We start from the raw sequence: 20510 nt of genomic DNA on the forward strand, positions 1-20510 counted from the left end.
ATTTTGACTCGCCCTACGGGCTCGTCAAAATGCGGCACAACTCGTAAAAATACTCAGCGATACTACACAACCAAATGTCGAATAAGTTATTTATTATCCAACACGCCAAACTGTTATTTCAGTGCGGGCGAATTTCGCGGATTTTATTTGCGAGGAGTGCGTGACAGAAGTATGCGAAGCGGAACGGAATTGGCGCGTTGTTGTGTTGCTGTTTCTATTTTCTTCATTAATGAAGAAATTTTCTGGTCGTCAAGCTGTTTTTCTTCGTTCGATTCATCTAATGAACTTGGACCTATATTTGCTAGCCATTTTGACTCTTCGTCGTCGGAAATATGATTCAAATTGTTCGCCCCTTGCTTATTTTTTTTTTCGTAACCACAACTCAATTCTTCGCTCGCGCGATGCGAGAAAACCTGTTTAACCGGTACTACAATAGACGAGTACAAATACCGCGTGATATTTGTACTCGTCTATGGCGTTATTTGTACTCGTCTTGGTGTAGTTGGACAATAAAGTCTCTTAACCGGACGGATGTACAGCGATTCTTTATTTGGTGAATGAAAAACCTCATCGCTTATTTCGCTTTGTTTTTTCCTCCGATGTAAATTGGAACGTTTCGATAGCAAGGAAACGGTCTGGAGTCTTTATTCTTCGTGCCAGCCCATCACGATCTAAAACGGCAGTGAAAAGATGATCAGATCAACAATAGTATTTAACAGCCTTACTGTGTTCCACAAGGCACTGAAATAAGTCTCACTGGTAAGTACATTATGTCAGAGTGTAATTTAGTTGTTTCCGTAAAGGGCCAGGACTTGCCAATTATGAAATTTAAACTAAACATCTACCTGTCTTCGGACAACAAGAAGAGCTACATGTCTTTGCCCTCGAGATTGATCACGAACGAAGATCGTTAAGTTTCTTGCCAATAAGCACGTTAGGTATGTTTTGAAGATGGGAAGATTTTCGAATGTATGTTGTCTAAGGTAAAACCGTAGAAAGAAATTGACACAGACAACTCCGCAGTCGATTAAGATCTTCTCTGCTTCATCGTTTTCCAGACACGTTTCCCCCTAATTTTGTAACCCTATATTCTTTCAGCTGGCTCTACATTTTACTATAAGTAAAATGCTGAATGTTGTCGCTGAAGATAACCGGTGAACTGAATACTAAACTGTTCGTTCAAAAATTTTCCTTTCGGTGAAAGGCTCAGTTTAGTGCTTTTTTCATTTTTTATTTCATAAATTGTTACAATGCCGTTCTGTAAGGGGACTATAATCAGAACCTTCTAGAAGAGGACATTCGAATATGGTTGAACTCGATTATTTCTGAAGGTCACAGTATGTAACTAATCAGTTTCACTTTCATGTTCTTGTTTAATAGCTTCTAAACAGCTCATGTTGTGCTTGCGTCGGTTTTCTTTCTTACTTATTCTCTTTCCGATTGCGTAGTCTTACGGACGCATTTTTTGTTTCAGTGTTTCTATTTGTGTATGTTGGACAGATCACTGGCATCGATTTCATGTGAATCACATTTGGAGGTAACTATACTTAATGATAATGATTATAACAACTTTATTATTTTACTTATATATCGCATTGCGATGCGGTGTACAATATTCTTTCGGAATGGTCTAAAAGCAAATAATACATATGGAATTGTAATTTAATGTGAACAGGGAGGGAGTGGGGATGGGGTAAGCTCAATCTTACCCACCCCGTCTCACTTCTTCCACGCTAAGTAAGGTTATCGTACCCAACTCAATGACGAATTTTCCAGACTTTTGTAGAGCGAAAGAACTTCGAAAAATAATTAAGGTTAACGTGTCGAGGCACATCCTAGTGTTGTTTGCTGCGGAGAGATCATGGACAAAGAATCAAACCAAAGCAAATTCAATAGTTATCAGTAAAACAATTGATATTAAACTTGTAGAGTGCAGCTATTTAGGGAGGTACATAAGGTGTTCTGCCTGAAGGCCAAAGAAGTTTTCGCTTTCGCGTTCGTCGAGTGTTTTGTTGACTACAGAAAGCAGCCTATATTCTTCATCGTAGATGATCAATCACCACCGAAACCACCGAAAAGTTTCCAAAACTTGGCAGGAGCAAGTACCTTAGTTTCATTTGCATGAAATTTATGAGTAGCAGATACAACTCTTTTCAAACGAAAACTGCTTCCTAGAATTGCTATATTGGAAGAGAAGGAACTTCATGAGACCGTAACAAGATGAAATTTAACCGTGATTTCTCCCATCTTCCTTAACACAAATTCCCCTACATCAATGACGATGTTATTGATGTTATTTTGTTTTGCTTTGTAATTTCTTTAATCTAATATTCTGAGTTTATCAACTCAACAAAAGAACTTCTATGTTTGGTCGGGCACCGAATGATCTTCAATACTTCAAAGCAGGTTGCTTCTTATTTCAAATGGATTTCATAGCTCAAGCTGAAGAAGGTCTTTAACAGCTCTATTTTCAGTTTAAGTCATCCTTTCATTCAAGTTGACTATTTTTCAATGATCAAAGTTTGTTTGAGTGAGTGCGAAGAAAAGTAACCAGGAAAATACAAACTATTTTCTCTTAACTGACGTAATCCAAAAACCTCTCTTTGAGATACAATGAATATATGAAGATCATATATATATTTTCTTTTTTTTTTTTGAACTACGGTATTACATATGTATGATGCACGATCCTCGCAGTAGATAGCGCTATTTGAGCAATAGCGAAAATCAGACCTGAAAAAAATTAGGCCTGTACGGGACTCGAACCACTGACCTCTGCGATACTAGTGCAGCGCTCTAAACCTGTCTTTCTTACTTCAGCAAAACAAAAGCAGTTCAAATGGCCCATTGATATGGCGTCAAAATTATTCGATCATCGCTTTATAAGTATTGTGCGGCCTTTCTATTAAATTTCTCGAAGTCTCTTGTCTTGTCTTGCTTAGAGACGTGATTGATGTGCATTGCGACGAAGCCAGATTAGCTTTCACATGCGAGTTCCTCAAGTGTTTTGTTGACTACAGAAAGCAGCATATATTCTTTATTGCTTACAAAGTATTATTACCTCACGAAAAGTTTGTAGAACTTTGACAACGTGAAGCAAACTTTAATTCACTTACCTGAAAGTTATGCGTAACAGATACAACTCGTTTCAAACGAAAAAGAAACAAGCGAACATCGTAGAATACTTATCTTGATACGAAACACGCTGCAGGAGAAGGAGCGTAATACAGAAAACTATTTTAGCAAAAAGATGAAATTGCACTGCGACTTCTGCTATCATCGCTTTAAGTTAGAAAAGAGATGTTTGTGACCTTACATTCTTTTGATACTCTAACTGATATGATCCATTGTCTAATATGCTGACCGTATCAAATGAACAAAAGACGGAACTGTTTAGTTAAGTTGACAGTAATTATGAAAAACGCAAGGGGCAAAAAGCAGCGGAATACGGCTGCCACAAGTTCATTAAAACTCGAGAAATTTTGCTGGGAGAATCATCTATTGTTTTAGCAATAGTGTTGTAGAGCGTTTTCAAGGCTCGATATTTCAAGCATTTTTAGGTTTAGCTTTTGTTTTATTAAGTCTCACCTTTTCGCCCCTACGTGCTATTTTGATGAATCTATAGTTTTGATGATTTATTTTTAGTGTGTGCTTGAACTTGGCTCAGCACTTACCGTGCTGAACATTTTAATCCCTTGTTATGGTTGAAGATAACTAGTTTGCTAGGTGGTCATGTTTGAGTTGGTAAAACTGACCTTGAGTTTTATCCACACTGAACATCCTGTTTTGGAAGTTCCCACGGTTAGCTAACCCAAACATGTCTGTGATTTTTGTATTTAATACTGGAGCACTCCTTGCTGAAAGTAGTAGAAATAAGTAGTAGAAATAAGCAGTGGAACAAGGGAGAGAATAAAGAAGAAAATTACAGAGTCTCAGTACCTCTTGTTAATTTGCCAAGCGAGTGGTAAAACCCCTCAACAATAGAGCTAACAAGCCAACTGGGAGCAGGCCCTTAAGTTGATTCGTTATAAACCCGTGAAAGTGATAAATTGGCTTGTTAGCTCAATTGGTAGAGCGCTGCACTAGTATCGCAGAGGTCAGTGGTTCGAATCCCGTACAGGCCTGATTTTTTTCAGGTCTGATTTTCACTATTGCTTAAAAAGCGCTATTTACTGCGAGGATCGTGCATCATATGTATCTAATACCGCAGTTCAAAATATATGAACTTCATATATTTCTTGTATCTGATTTATCACGTTCACGGGTTTATTACGAATCAACTTAACGGCCTGCTCCCAGTTGGCTTGTTAGCTCAACTGGTAGAGCGCTGCACTAATATCGCAGAGGTCAGTGGTTCGAATCCCGTACAGGCCTGATTTTTCTCAGGTCTGATTTTCGCTATTGCTTAAGTAGCGCTATCTACTCCGAGGATCGTGCATCATACGTATCCAATTTATTATTACTTATATAGCGCAAAATACATGTGGATATGATCTAATGCGCTAGAATTCTGATAGTTTTATATGATAAATGCGTCTGTCCGCCAATAGATCATTGGTAAGAACCAATCACAATGCCAGCGTTATTTAGCTTATGATACATAAAACACCGGATATGCTGCTGTGTGCAGCTTTAAATGCATGTGATTCTTAACTATTCAACCTTTGATTGCAGACAGTTAAAGTATTCCAAAGGTTTCTCAAACTTCCAGAACGGTATGTATTATCTAAGTTACTGATTCAAGTGAGTTCCAGGTAGCTTTTCTCTCAATTTGCTTTTCTTATCGATCTATGGCTTCAGAGTGATAATTTCCATTCGTGGAGAAACCTCCGTTCACGAGTTGACGTAAATTAAAGCTAACCGTCACGTGTGGTGTGTATCATTTTACACTGTGCGCTGGGAATTTATTTCGGCTCAGGTTGGCAAAGTTCTCTAGTATTTATCTAAGAGTGATGGCTGGTTTTCACTTTACGCTATCATACTTGAATGAAGTGAGAAGCGATTCTTTATTGATCACTAGAAAGTAAGCTGAGAGAATGGAATTCAATGTTAAGAGACCTTATTAAGTAAGATTATCATAACTAATTACCTCAGACGCAAAATGATAAACTGAAAAGAGGGAAAAAAATTCGTATAGCTTAAAAATTATTGACTTTGACCATCAGTTCTCAGACTTAGACAGTATTCCTGATGCTTTAAACTTTTTCTTTATTATAGGAGAATTCATTACCTGACGAGGGATTCGTGCGATATCAGTTTTTGCAGGAAAGTTAACGCGGAATTGACGAGTTAGGTGATCGATTTTCTTTAAGTCGCATATTTGAACAAAAATTAGTAAAATCAGAGTTAACTTCGTTTGCTTCTTCGGATGAGAAAAAAAAAATAAAGGCTGATAGTTTCTAAAGAATCTGTTTGGGGCTGCGTCGGTGGGGGTAACGAAATGATTTGAATATATCAACCAAGTTGAAATGGTAAATTGGCCACCGTTACGATTATAAAAGCTGACGTTTCGAGCGTTAGCCCTTCGCTCTGACGAAGAGCTAACGCTCGAAACGTCAGCTTTTATAATCGTAACGGTGGCCAATTTACCATTTCAACTTTGTTGATATATTCAAATTATATTGAGAAAAATAAAATTATGTGAAGTTGTTAAAAAGTAGCCTTGATTCTTTGCTGCTTAATTTTCCTTCATATCCTTAGTCCTAGCGTTAATTTAGCCCCACCCTGTGAATAAAGGAAATAAACTTCCTTGTCTCTGACCCACCCCTTTCCTAAAAAAACATGTCTAAGCCCGTATCGCTAGATCTTGACACATATACCATTTGCAAAGACAACCCCGATGCCTATTAACAAAACTTTGGTTTTGCGCAGGTTCAAACAAGAAATGACCGCTGCATTTGAATACAAGGAAGAGCAGCTAAATTACTTCAGGATTTCTTACGTTGTCACTGATATTATAACAGAGGGTCTGCGAACAATCTTTAAACAAGAATGGGACAGTCGCCACAAGACAAGACTAGGAGAATGGAAAGATCAACCTAAAAATGGAATGGACTTTTGGAATGGGGAGTCCCCTAAGAAGAGAAGCAAAAACGTTCTGCTGTTATCAACCATGCAGAATGGCGATAGAGCTGAATGGGATTGTACCATGCTGTTTTACGCTATTCTTTTTTCAGATTGTATCCACGGTCTCAACTCAGTGGTTCGATCAAACATAAATGATCTAAGAAAAATCCGGAATGAAATCGCACACGACGAAGCAGGCCAACTCTCTGACCGAGATTTCAATACTGTTGTATCCCGGGTGAAAACTGCATTCGTCGCCCTCGGTCTTCCCACATTAAAAATCAATGAGGTCCAAAATCAAACAACCTTCCCAACAGAGGAGTTAAGTGAAGTTTTAAGGGAGGTTAACGACCTGAGACAAAAGCTTAAAGAGAAGGAAAAGAAACTTCAAGTAAATGAAGAACAGAGGCATGCCTTGCAAGAACAGTTACACGAAAATGTCTCTCCATTTTGCATTCTCCCTCCTAAACCAACACACGACATCGCTGCTCGAGAATCTGAAGTTGATGAAATTATGCGAAACCTGCAAACATTAAAACGCACCGATGATGGGATGAGCATACCGTATTTGTCAGGAAATCCAGGAAGTGGCAAATCTCAGTGGCCCGTTTAGCAGCCAAGCGATTCTACGACGAAGTCAAAGAAACACCTTCCGCAGCTTCATTTGTCATGACACTGAATGCTGAAAGCCCAGAAACAATTTTGAATTCGTATGTCGATTTTGCTGAACATTGCAAATGTCCCGGATATGAAATAGCAAGCACTTACGGCTCGAAGGATTTGAACACAGACGAGAAGATTTCATATCTCAAGTCCCTAATAAGTGCAAAAATTAAGCATTACACTTCATGGCTGGTGGTAGTTGATAATGGGAACTCTCTTTCAAGCGGTCTTTTGCCTGATGCAGGAAACGAGGTGTGGGCAAGGGGCCAGATGCTAATAACAACGCAGGGCACTGCGTCTATGCCGTGAACAAGCTCTTCCGTACAAAACCTTTCCGTCAGCGCAGGAATGCAACCTAACGACGCATGCTCTTTGCTGAGCATTCTTTCTGATATCCCAATTAATGACATAGAGAAAGAAGTTGCTAAGGTATTAGACTACCAGCCACTTGCCCTAGCGGCTGCAGCCACGTATGTGCGACAGGTTCGTCAGAGTAAGGTATCCTCGAAGTTTGGCTGGAGAGACTACCTGAAGAAATTGGAAGAGGGGAAACGAAGTGCTACTGAAATCAGACTTGCTGAGAGCAATCCAAGCTATCCAAACTCCATGACCAAAGTAATAACACTCGCTGTCGAAAAGGCGATGGCGGACGACATAATTTTCCATCACATCTTCAATTTTCTCTCTGTGTGTGCATTACAGCCGATCCTTCAAGAAGCTGTTATCGAGTACATCAGAGCAGTAGACGAAGATTTTGAAGATGAAGATATGATGAGAATGAGAATGAATCAATGTTCATTATTGCAGATTGAAGAAAAAGAAGAAGAGGAAGAAGAAGAGGAAGAAGAAGAAAAAGTGAGTGGTGTCTATATTCGAGCTCATGGTATTGTTCACGATGTTATTAAATCTGCGACGAAAGATTGGACAAAGGATGAAGTTTACGAAGTGGTATATGGGGCTGTAATGTCATTCTCAAAATTCGAAAAATTAGCTTCTATTGATGTGGGAACAAAATTAGCTCCCCATTTAAAGATGTTAAGCTTAAAACTTGAACATGTGGTAATTAGAAGAAAAAAGCCAGAATTCTCCGAAAGAGCATTTAAGTCTTTGAGTTCTTACGCTGGTGGCCTTTGCACCCTCGGTGACATGTGCGATGCCCACAGTGAGTTTGGAGCAGCGATAGTCTTTTATAAACTGCAGTTAAAAATGATTGAATCAAGTCACGAAGGAGAGGACCTGACAAAAGCAGCATGTAACAGCAACTTGGGTATTGTACATAAGGAGCTGGGCAAAACAGATCAAGCAAAAGACTACTATAAGCGTGCACTGGAGATTCGTCTGAAGAAGCTTGGACCTGATCATGTTGATGTTGCATCCTCTTACAACAATCTTGGTATTTTACACAGTGACCTGGGCGAAACAGATCAAGCAAAGGACTACTATAAGCGTGCACTGGAGATTCGTCTGAACAAGCTAGGAGCTGATCATGTTGATGTTGCAGCCTCTTACAACAATCTGGGTATTTTACACAGTGACCTGGGCGAAACAGATCAAGCAAAAGACTACTATAAGCGTGCACTGGAGATTCGTCTGAACAAGCTAGGAGCTGATCATGTTGATGTTGCAGCCTCTTACAACAATCTTGGTATTTTACACAGTGACCTGGGCGAAACAGATCAAGCAAAAGACTACTATAAGCGTGCACTGGAGATTCGTCTGAACAAGCTAGGAGCTGATCATGTTGATGTTGCAGCCTCTTACAACAATCTTGGTATTTTACACAGTGACCTGGGCGAAACAGATCAAGCAAAAGACTGCGATAAGCGTGCACTGGAAATTAGGCTGAAGAAGCTTGGACCTGATCATGTTAAAGTTGCAGGCTCTTACAACAATCTGGGTAGTTTACACAGTGACCTGGGCGAAACAGATCAAGCAAAAGACTGCTATAAGCGTGCACTGGAAATTAAGCTGAAGAAGCTTGGACCTGATCATGTTAAAGTTGCAAGCTCTTACAACAATCTGGGTAGTTTACACAGTGACCTAGGCGAAACAGATCAAGCAAAAGACTGCTATAAGCGTGCACTGGAGATTCTTCTGAAGAAGCTAGGACCTGATCATGTTGATGTTGCAACCTCTTACAACAATCTGGGTATTTTACACAAAGCCCTGGGCGAAACAGACCAAGCAAAAGACTTCTATAATCAATCACTGGAGATTCGTCTGAAGAAGCTTGGACCTGATCATGTTGATGTTGCAGCCTCTTACAACAATCTGGGTAGTTTACACAGTGACCTGGGCGAAACAGATCAAGCAAAAGACTACTATAAGCGTGCACTGGAGATTCGTCTGAAGAAGCTTGGACCTGATCATGTTAAAGTTGCAGCCTCTTACAACAATCTGGGTAATTTACACAGTGACCTGGGCGAAACAGATCAAGCAAAAGACTACTATAAGCGTGCACTGGAGATTCGTCTGAAGAAGCTAGGACCTGATCATGTTGATGTTGCAGCCTCTTAGAAGAATCTGGGTAATTTGCACAGTGACCTGAGCGAACTCCAAGAGGCCAAGCATTGTCTTGATCGTGCACTGGTAATTTTTATTTCGAGATACGGTCAAGATCATGTTAGGGTACGAGAGGTCAGGAGGAACTTCTCTCGGCTACAACAGAAAAGGAGGTGCGTCGTGAATTAAGGTTTAAGCTGCTTTGAAAAGAAGAAAAGATGGACTTGTAGATAGTCTAGAAACTGGGCTAATTCATAAACGGCGAAGGCCTTTAATTCTTTTTAGACGTTGCTGTCCCTTTGCTGGAGAAGTTTCGCCAGAATCTAGACTGTTTTGATATTTTCGTTACATTTGATATCATTTGAGCTTCTTGTATCCTGATCTGCAAACTCTGTGATCGGAGACAGGTTAAAGACGTTTCCTTGCTTGAAGTCCCACGTTCCAGGAAAAAATCGTTTATGAGTCGCCATATAGTGCTGCTTCTTCTGAATTATGAGTTTTGATTGATTGGCTTGTATACATATCACTCTCTTCTTATCAGCAACGTAAATTCATAAAGTAAAAGATAGCCTGGTGGTTTCGTTATGTTTTATATTTGATGGAACTTAAACTAAAAACAGGCTCCTCCTGTAAGAAGGAGTATAATTGACAAGGTTTCCAAATGAATAGCTCAGGACTTAATAGCACTCTAGATCTCAGTCTGAGAAGTTTCAAAGTATTGTAATAGATTAAGAGACTCCTTGTGATATTACCTTAGATTTTGAAATTTCTTTGAAGTGGAGACATAAACGCTTTATCTATTATTTTCACATACATTCTTAGATGAATGTCGCGCGTTAACTACAGAGTGTACGAGGAGCTTCGTTTAATCGGGATGATTAGGTCTAGTAATGGTTGATTTCGACTCAGTGCATCTCAGTTCACCGATCTTGAGAATAATGACGGACTATATATACATTAGCCTTTTGTGAGAGCTTACATAAGTTTATATATTTGTTTGCGGTCAAATGTGAGATCGTAAGAGATGATGTTTTTTTTCAAATACACGGACATGTTTTTGCATCAAATAGATACTTGTGTGGTTATTATCTTTCGATTTTACTTTTGGAGCGTGCAGTGGCCCCTCCCCACCCAGATTATTCAAGCATGATTTGTTTTAGCGTCACTCCTTTGGCAAGCTCATTATCTTGTTTTTTATTATACTGGGTGAAACTCGAAGAGAGTGCCAAACTTAAGCAGCGGCTTCAGTTGTGTATCCCAGGCGCTTGTTTCATTTTTCTTCCCCCTCCCCCGGGCCAAAAATCTTTATGTACATCTTTGGTTGAGATCCGTTGGTGAGGTTGCCTTGTACGTCGTTCCCTCCGGTTTGATGACTCTGTTTAAGACGTAGACAAGTCACATGGACTTTTGTTCGATCATAAAACAGTCAACTTATGTGTTTTCTGAAGCTTTCGATTGCAATGTTCTTCTTGACCTTTTTCATTTTCAATTGTGAACATTTGTGAAAAGATGAAAACCTCACAGCTTTGAAAATGGCTTTTCGTCGCGCAAATTAAAATGGATAGAGCAAAAAGGCACAACACCCACAAAGAATAAAGCATGTTTTATCATGAATTTGCAACTCTACATCACACTTATAGGTCGTGGTAGTACAGACCCTGCAGCGTTCGGTTCAACCAAACCCAATGAGGGCCAATATGCCCCAGGACAGTTTGAGCAAGTGAGGTTAATAATAAATGATTTATTAGAGGGCAGTCTGACCAAAATTTGCCGATTTTCGAGAACAAAAATACACGGTGTTCAGGCGCATTGCAATTTGAAAAAAAATTGATCCTTTATTTAAGGAAAACCGACGGTAAAAGCTTAAAACAAACATGGAGGAAAAGCCAGTAGAAAAAACCTCGTGGTGACTTACTGAACGGCGCATGCGTGCACGCGATTGCATAACAATACGTCGGAACACACGGCCTACGACCGTTTCCGCGAAAACGGTCCGTATGGCAAAATCCCAACCGAGTAAAAACTAATCACAGCGCTCGGATTTACCTCAAGTCTACTTGGCCGTATGAAACTATCAAAGTGACCCTATGGGGGACCCATAGATATATTATGCAGAATACGATTGTTTATTTCATGCGGTCAAGTCTAAGGTTAAAAAGTAAACGTGATATTTAATTCTTATACCCCCTTAACAATGAGTAAGTTCTTAAGAGGGAATAGTCGGTAGTTCAAATTTTGGTAAATGTTTATCCCACCTACTTGTCCGGCACAAAATTAGCCGTCATCCCCACAACAATAACTTCACCAATCATTAATAAGGTACATGCCATCGGTGCCATGAGGCAATTTTTATGAAGCAGAATACAAATTAACATTTGAATCAGTCTCTGAATGATTAATATATCGTGTTTCGATGAATTGTTGTGGAAACTTTGGTAAAAAGAAGAAAACATTTTTCAAAGCACTTTGAATGGATAATTAATGGCTAGTGTTTCGAGACAAGGGCTACCTGAATTTAAACTGATAAGAACGTCTTGGGCTGAGATTCGATGGCCCGAAAATGTAGGCAGGGTAAATCGTAGATCACGAATTTTGGATGAACCCAAGAGGAACATAAATGGTTTAAATGGAGGCTTGTTTTAAACAATAACAAGGCGACACCACAACATCGGGAGCTACATTCCCTTCACTTTGCAAAAGTCATGAGCTACTTAAACGTGCACCTGCTCTTTTGTACAGAGAAGATGCAGCAGACGGGGCCTTTTGTGTTAATTGTCCTTCTCTAAGAAGACTAGAATGTCTAACCCTTTGCCGATGTCATAGCAAAAGTAGCGCATGCTCCTGAGTTATATCAAGACCCTGAGTGTTAGTCTGCCCTGGGGCTTGAACCAGACCTCTAACCTTAGACCTCGGAGCTAAAGTCGCCCAGGAGCCATCAAACTCGCCAAATTGAGAAGCACTCTATTTTTTTGTTACTAGGTATGAACAGACTATCCTGCAATCGTCCTGCTCGTGATGTTGATAATTTACAGAGTCGCATACTAAGAAATGTTATCTTTACAACAATAAGTAGTAGAAATATGATAATTTTGTAGTCTTTAATTGAAAATGATGTGGTGTTCCGAAGATTTTTGGACGATTGTAGTTTGCTGGTGCATGAGGCTAAAAATCAAGGAGGTAACAATGTACTAGAAGGAACGAGAAGGGCGATCACGATGCATGATTTATATTAACATACCTTCCAAGGTAAGTAATGTTGCGGCCGAGTTCTGATTTTGGACGCTTGCGGCCAATTTTTTAAATTTGGAAACTCGTGTATGATTTTTTTTTTTTTTTTTTTTTTTTTAATTTTGACGGTAGTGTCTGATTTTTGAGAAAGGGGCCGATTTTTCAATTTTGGACAGCAAATGATCAGTTATCTAAACAAGTCAATTATCCTAGATTCCAAGCGCGCCTCCAACTAGACCAGTGGTGGCCAAGGAGAAATGAGAAGAAAACTTACTTGTGATTTCAATGGTGAGGTTACAAGTGACATTGTTTCCTGATTGGTCCATTGCATGATACAGAATAACACGATTCCTTTATTGAACGATTGAGGAGGTTGGTGGATTTGCTGATCATGAGTTGTCCGTAGCAACCGGTTTCGTGCAGGTAACCGACGATAAAAATTTTTCTCGTTTAGCATAAGATGACATGGGGTTTTTTGGACATGTGACACCAAACGTGAGAGGAACAAGATCTGGAATGGAAAAGAGTTCGTTAGTTTCAAGCGAAAGAACTAACATAAGTCAAGCTGACATATCACCTGATGTCAACTCTAACCTGACCTTCGTACAGAGTTTTACTATTTTTCACAATAGAAATGACGCATGGAACACTCATCGATTTCCCAATCGTTAAGCTCGCAAATAATTTATTTTTATGAGCACTTGCAGAAAATATCTCCTTGGCTCGTTATCAAAATGGCAGAACCTATTATCAGTCGGGTCGAATACTGGCTTCGTTAACGGGAACATACAAAAGGCTTTCAAATCTTTCCCGAAATAATTTTTAATTGGAAAATAACAGTTTCCTATAAAATAATGAACAATTAAAACTTATGATCACACGAACACAATAACATACGCGAAAACGTTTATCGGAGGCAAAAAGCTCAATATAGTATGAAGGTGGCAAGTTATGGGTAAACAAGTTGTGTACACAAAACTTATTGAAAAGGACTGCTGGACACAAAAATAAAAACTGCGGACGTAACACTAAGTTCGTACTGATATGGAAACCAGAAGAGAACTTAAGTTCCAAAAAACATGGTTAGGTAGTTATTTAAAGCCTTCTCTATTCGATTATTTCCTAGAGGGAATTATCTGTGGAATAATAATGGTATAGGATAAAATATGGACTGGACTGGACTGTTTTTTGGACGATTTTTTGGACGATGTTTTTGAACGATTTTTTGGACCATTTTATAAGAGGGTCGGCACACCTTTAGTACTCAGGGAGGAGTGGGTGCAGTCGAAAAGTACTGTGGGAGGGATTGGGAAGAGTTTTGTTACTCAGGGAGAGGTGGTAGGCTGTTGTAATTGTAAACACTACTGGTTAATGGAGTTTTTAATCGATCGTACAGGTTATTTTGATCGGTTTTTCGACTGCGTTCAATCAAAATGTTTGCGCTGGGCCGCGGTGTTTCTTTAATTTTTAGTAATACGAAAATGCCACGTATACACCGGACGTAAATCTTTATTGAAAATATCGCGTTTACGATCTTCCACTGTAGAGTTACTAGTCTGGCGTAGGTTATGCGTGTGCCTTTCGAGTCCACTTGTGCACCATCAGTTTTCCTTTGAATATACAGTGTGTAATTACCAGATTTATCTATCTTCTTTTTGTCATTGAAGTTATCAGACGAGATCACGAAGTTCCCTGTCCTTCGCCCTTGACTAGAATTCACAAGCACTATCGTAATTTTTACGTTTGTACGTTTACTATATGAAATCATTTTTGGTACAATCGAGTGTCTCGAGTAAATTTAGCGGGTTTTGATTGTTTTTAAACAGGGGCGCGGAAGACAATTTAGTGGTAAACAATTAAGACAATAAAGTGTTTATATCTCGGAACTGGCATAGGGTAAAATATGGACTGGACTGGACTATTTTTTGGACGATTTTTTGGACTATTTTGGACGACTTTTAGGACGATTTTTTGGACTATTTTTTGGACAATTTTATAAGGGAGGAGGCACACCTTTAGTAAACAGGAAAGGGTGGGTGCAGTCGAAAAGTACTGAGGGAGGGGTGGGGGAAGAGTGTTATTACTTAGGGAGGGGTGGTAAGTGGTTGTAATTATAAACACTACTGGTCAATGGAGCTTTTACTCGATCGTAATAATTGTTGATTGTTTTTAAACTGGCAAGCGGAAGACATTTTAGTGGTGAACAATAAAGAAAATAGTGTTTATGCCTCGGAACTATCGATCTGATAGTTGCCCCTTGGAAATCTGATGTTCTTAAAACTAGCATATCTGCCCGAGAAGCGAAGCTTCTCGGGCAGATCGGGCAAATATTTCTTTTAAGAACATCAAATTTCCGCGGGGCAGCTAACAGCTGATAGTTCCTCGACAGAAACACTCTATTGTTTAACTAGGTATTTCGCTGTTGTGCGAAATTTTGTGATCTCTTCTGATAAGATCACTGACAAAAGGAAGATAGATATATTCACTAATAACATACTGTATACACAAAGGAAAACGTAAAGCAACTGATAGTGCACACACAAGTCGACTCAAAAGACACACGGATAACTCAACAGTGAAGGATCGTAAACGAAGTATTTTAAATATAAATTAAAGTCCAGTGTTTACGTGGCAGTTTCGCTTTCGCATAACGGAAATTCCGATATCTCGTCTGATAAAATCAATGACAGAAGGAAGAGAGATAAATTTGGTAATTACACACTGTATACACGTTTTTCGAGGTGTGCGTTCTCGAGGTGTGCGGTCTGCGGTCTGCGGTCTGCGGTCTGCGGTCTGCGTTTTTGAGGTCTGAGAGAATATTGCTTTGTACGATTGTACCAAAAATGATTTCATATAGTAAACGTACAAACATTAAAATTGCGATAGCGCTTGTGAATTCTCTATTTACGGCTAAAGTGAATGGCCAAGGAACGGAAATTCTGTGATCTAGTCCGACAACATTAATGACAAAAGATAGATAGATATATCTGGTAATTACACAAAGGAAAACTGACGGTGCGCAAGTCGGCAAAAGGCACACGCATAACCTATGCCAGATAACTCAACAGTGGAGGATCGATAGTAAAAGCGATATTTTCAATACGAATTGAAGTCTAGTGTTTACGTGGCAGTTTCGCTTTCGCATGGCTAAAAATTTAAAGAAACGCCGCGGCCGAGCGCAAAATGTTGATGTAGGAGAAGTCAGTCGAAAAACCGATTAAAATAATTATTACGATCGAGTTAAAGCTCTATTAACCAGAAGTGTTTACAATTACAACCACCTACCACCCCTCCTTGAGTAATGACAGTCTTCCCCCACCCCTCCCTCAGTACTTGTCGACTGCACCCATCCCTCCCCGAGTACTAAAGGTGTGCCTCTTTCCTTATAAAATGGTCCAAAAAATGGTCCAAGAAATGGTCCAAAAAATAGTCCAAAAAATCGTCCAAGAAGTAGTCTAGTTCAGTCCATATTTTACCAAATGACGGTCACCAGTGTGTCGCCGTACCCGCGACGACAATATCACAAAAATAATAAAGATGTTGTTACTCTTATTTAGCAAACGACGAAGGGAGACGTGATTATTTAGATAACGCTGAACATGCTCACAAACGACACCTTTTTTCGTTTCTTGTTCGTGCCCGAAAAGCAAAGGTCGAATTGTAAATGCATAAATTGAAAGAAGATCAAAGCGGTCCACAAAAAACATTAGGGACTTGGACGGCTGACCTCGAGGATGGTAATATTAGGCGCGGAGGACTTGGCCGAAACCGACGTTCTTGGCGAGAAACTTTCTACGTTAAGGAGCGGGTTGTTTGAACGGAGGACGGCAGCGAACCTGAAGTTTCTAGCTCTGTTCGTAAATCATGGCATATTTTAAAAAGACTCGCGAAATGATTGTTATTGTTTACGAAGAAAATCTACTGACCGACGAAGAGTTCCTGTTTCTGTACGAAGCTAATAAGCCAGTTAACTTAAAGCTGCCATACTACGAGTACGAAGAATTTAACTTATGGCTGAAAATTTATGGTGAATAGAAGTAATTTACGTGATACATGGAGTGAGAAAAATAATTCTGCAAACAGATGCCAGAAAATTCAGTTTCATTCAAGTTTAGTTGACATATTCGCCATCACTGCGAAGCGAAGCAAACAAACACTCATTCGCGCTGGTATTTTACACTTCAATTTTTTAACTTTTGTTTATCAAAACAAGAAATAACAGTAAGGACAGCCTTTTCAATTGAAAAATAATGAATTTTAAAAGAAATGCTCGTCAAATGTGCTTACGTTCACTTGTGGACGGCAAAACTCTAATTCCGAAGTCCTCGACAACAACTGGACGGCAACACGTGTTGTGCAGACATGCGCAATACAGTCTACACGTGTAAAACTACTTCCGGTCAGCCGTCCAGTTATCTTAAGGTCCCTATTATAGCAACTAAGACAGTTTTATCGCCGGAAACGAGGAACTAGACGAGAAGTCGCTTGATGTCAGAAGGATTTAAAAAAAACAGTAATTATTAGAAATAATCAGAGATACAATGGGCAGTTTGTAGTCAGCTATCGCTGCCATGAAGGATAAATGAGGGAGTTATATACAGACCTATGGCTGATGCAAGGAGAAATTTCCGATAAGGATGCAGACTGCTTGAGTGAAGATTACGGGCGCTGGGATTTCAACTGGAAACGTTCAGTTCGTTTGATTCTTTTGTTTTCTAAGAGGAGAAAGTTTGTGAAAGATTTGATGCCAGTGCATCTCAGATATTTAACAAATGGTAAACACCACAGCGTACGCTATTGAGTTATGGATGCACGCGGGAGGTTGCTAAGCACGAAAGAAGCGTAAGAGTCGCTCGAGGCGATATCCGAGAGCGACTCTAGCTTCTTGAGTGCCTAGCAAACCTCCCAAGTGCATCCATGACTCAATAGCCTACGCTGTGGTGTTTACCATTTATTTTATAACATAACATTAATACATTGTAGCTAAGGAGTTCCCTTTTATTTAACAAATCTTACATGACCAGAAAAAACAAGCGCGCGCGGAAAAATAGTCTTTGCATTTGCTCACGTCAGCAGCGTACACCCATGGGCAAATGGAGGACGCTAAACTGACCAATCAGAGCGCGCGCTTTACTTTGGTTATGTTATAATACAAAATGAGCTTCTTGCCATGTTGATGAAAGTGAATGAAAAGTAGCGACAGATTACTTGGTTGTAACTTAATGTTTGATGTTTTGCACCTGACCTTTCACAAATGTTGAATGCATTCCAGTAATTTTGAATCGGAGCACTTTCAGATCGAGTGTTGAGAAACCAAATCAAGGAATTTAAAACAGCCAATCAGAAGAAAGGAAAGTTCTCAAGAGCCAATGAGAACTGAAAGTGAAATTACTTTCGACATTCGATTGAAATTTCTCTAAAGGACAAATACAATGATCTTATCCTTGATTTTTTCGGCTGAAATGTTTTCGTGTAACACGAGAAAAAATTACGCCGTTATTGAGCTCCTGGACAAAACTACCCCGCTCTCATCTCTGTCTCAGTTGAAACTGCCATCACCTCGATAGCGCGAAACTAAAGGTATCCAATGTATCTTTCACGTTAGTTCACCTCCTGAAAAGCAGCCCCCACTTCTTGACATGGAACATTTCAGACACTAAAATGTTTCATACCCCATTTGTAGGGTCAACCCTTGCAGTATGCGATCATTTTCATGCTAAACATCTTAACACTAGGAAGGATCTAAACAGTCACAGAATCGTTTCAATTTCTATTTGTTTTAGCTTCAAGGCATTTACAAGCGATTTGAAAGAAATTCTCTATTCCAATGATTATTTCAATATGTATCTTGGAGAAAGCCCGATTTTTTGATCCACTTTCTCCGTCACACATCGGTGCAAAATCAATGTTGCGTGACCGAAAAAAAGCGTCACAAAGGGAGGATGATCGCGCTCCCTAATAATAAGTAATAATAATAATAAAACTTTATTAATGTGTCAGGGGTATTTAGCTTGAAGCTAATTGGGGACACAACTTGGAATGTTGGTTTTTGCTGAGGGAGGAAAACCGGAGGACCCGGAGAAAAACCCTCGGAGCAAGGATCAGAATCAACAAACTCAACCCACATGTGACGCTAGGTCCGGGAATTGAACCCAGGCCATAGCGGTGGAGGGCGAGTGGTCTCACCACTACACAATCCCTGCTCCCCAGCTCCCTACTGGAAAAAAGGCTGCTCACTACGGTTTTAAAAATTGTATGTACAATAAAAGGATTAATCAAGAATAACAAATACGTTGATATCATGTTTCGAAATAAAGAATCAACATACCTGGAAATAAATTGAGCCGGTTGAAAAACCCTTGAACGTCAGTCACTAACATTTAATTTCCCCTTACAATATCACTTCTAAATCAAACGCTGCGGTTATGAGAAAAAAGACAATGATCTCAACTGAATGAAGCTCTGGATTGTAAAAAAAAATTTTTCTTCGCGTCACTACCATGAGTATGGGAAACATGCCTACCGATGTTCAGGGAGCGTAGAGGGCTAATCGAAGTCTTCCTTGGGTCTCCCAAGATTTTCGACCATCTAAATTTGTCCATAAATGGAATGTTTCATAGTGTTGTCCATTGTTGGCATAAAACCTTGTTGACGCAGTTCTCAAAATTTAGCTGAATTGAATATAGCTAAAACAAAGTTTAGCTAAAGAAGGGCAAACTGTTGGTTTCTCAACAGGCCGACTGTTATTCAGGTAAAGCTACAAAAAACACTGAGTTTGGTTTCGATATCTTTCTACTAGCAAACATGGCGATCAAACATGGCGGTAAACACACGATCAAACATGGCGGTACACACAGACACACACAGACACACACACACACACACACAGACACACACACACACACACACACACAAAATACCCATAATTCCATGGATCTTTTGTAACACTAAATACCTCATTTTCGTTCACGCCAAAAAAATTAAACTTCAAAAGATCGTTTTTGATAAATCAAAGACAGTTTGTTTCACAATTTGTGGCAGGTGTAACTTGGGGAGGGAGGGGGGGGGAGAAACTGCACGAGAGGGGGATAGTCTGGTACCCTCTCCCTTTTTCCGTCTTTCTTTCCCATCTCCTATCATATCTACCTCACGGAGTAATCTGTAATCTTCGTGACTTTCGATGGTCTAGCATTTAAATACTCAGGCATTAAAGGGATACTCTCCACCAAATTTTAACATTTAATTAAAATGTAGATCTTTTGCCAAAACGACTACTGGAAGAAGCAAAAGTTCCCTAAAACCTTTCATTTGATTGAAATCCTGTTGCAAAAGCGCGAAATTCACTCATTTAAAGACCGGAGGTTGAAATGGCTCCTAGTTAAACATAGCCTGCGAACAGGCTCCCCGTTCAATCAGACGTGGGGACACAGAAACCTTCCCCTTCCTTCCCCTGCTTCGCGCCCTCCAAGCCGGGAGCTAGCCTGTTCGCCGGCTAAGTTAAACACGTGATCAATGACGTAGAAAGGAGACTGAAAAACATACGAGCGATCGTAATGGAGTCCGACTCTAGAGATTCGAGTTTTCCTTCTCGGATTAATCGCGGGGGTGAACGAGAGTGCCGACGCTCATGGAACTGAACCATATATGTGTTTGAGCCTTACGACAGTGAGGCTAGTTTGACTCCTCGAATGAACCAGATGATGCCGATCCATTCGAGCGATTACAAAACAGACTGGTAAGCGATTTCTCTGAGCTAAAATCTTCGCCTTTTGGCGAAATCTCTTCGTTTGTCACTTCACAAAGTGAAGTGGTCGTTAGATTTGAGAAGTGCAGCAGTGTTTGGCCTTAAAAATGTAGGACCTCAACTTGATAAGACCGGCATTTGTTTTTAACACAATAAAGCAATTCTTTCACATTCGCTGCACGTGTTATGAAAATCTTAAACTTGCGTAATTCCTCATTCTTTTACTTCTTCTTCACCTTCTTCCTCTTGATCCGAATTTTCCTCCTCACTCTGAACCGGGGTGGACGTTATAAACTCTTTGAGTGAA

General features: G+C 39.7%; 1 protein-coding gene and 1 pseudogene across 1 annotated transcript in view; one reads left to right on the forward strand and one right to left on the reverse strand.

Moving 5' to 3' along the window:
* The window catches only part of LOC148731310 (hemicentin-1-like), a 311654-nt gene that overhangs the window by 282825 nt on the left and 8319 nt on the right, over window positions 1–20510 (reverse strand). The gene's annotated exons all lie outside the window — the stretch shown is intronic.
* On the forward strand, window positions 5540–10302 carry LOC148731331 (uncharacterized; annotated as a pseudogene).

The sequence above is a fragment of the Stylophora pistillata genome, chromosome 5 (genome assembly GCF_964205215.1).
Source record: "Stylophora pistillata chromosome 5, jaStyPist1.2, whole genome shotgun sequence".
NCBI lineage: Eukaryota > Metazoa > Cnidaria > Anthozoa > Scleractinia > Pocilloporidae > Stylophora > Stylophora pistillata.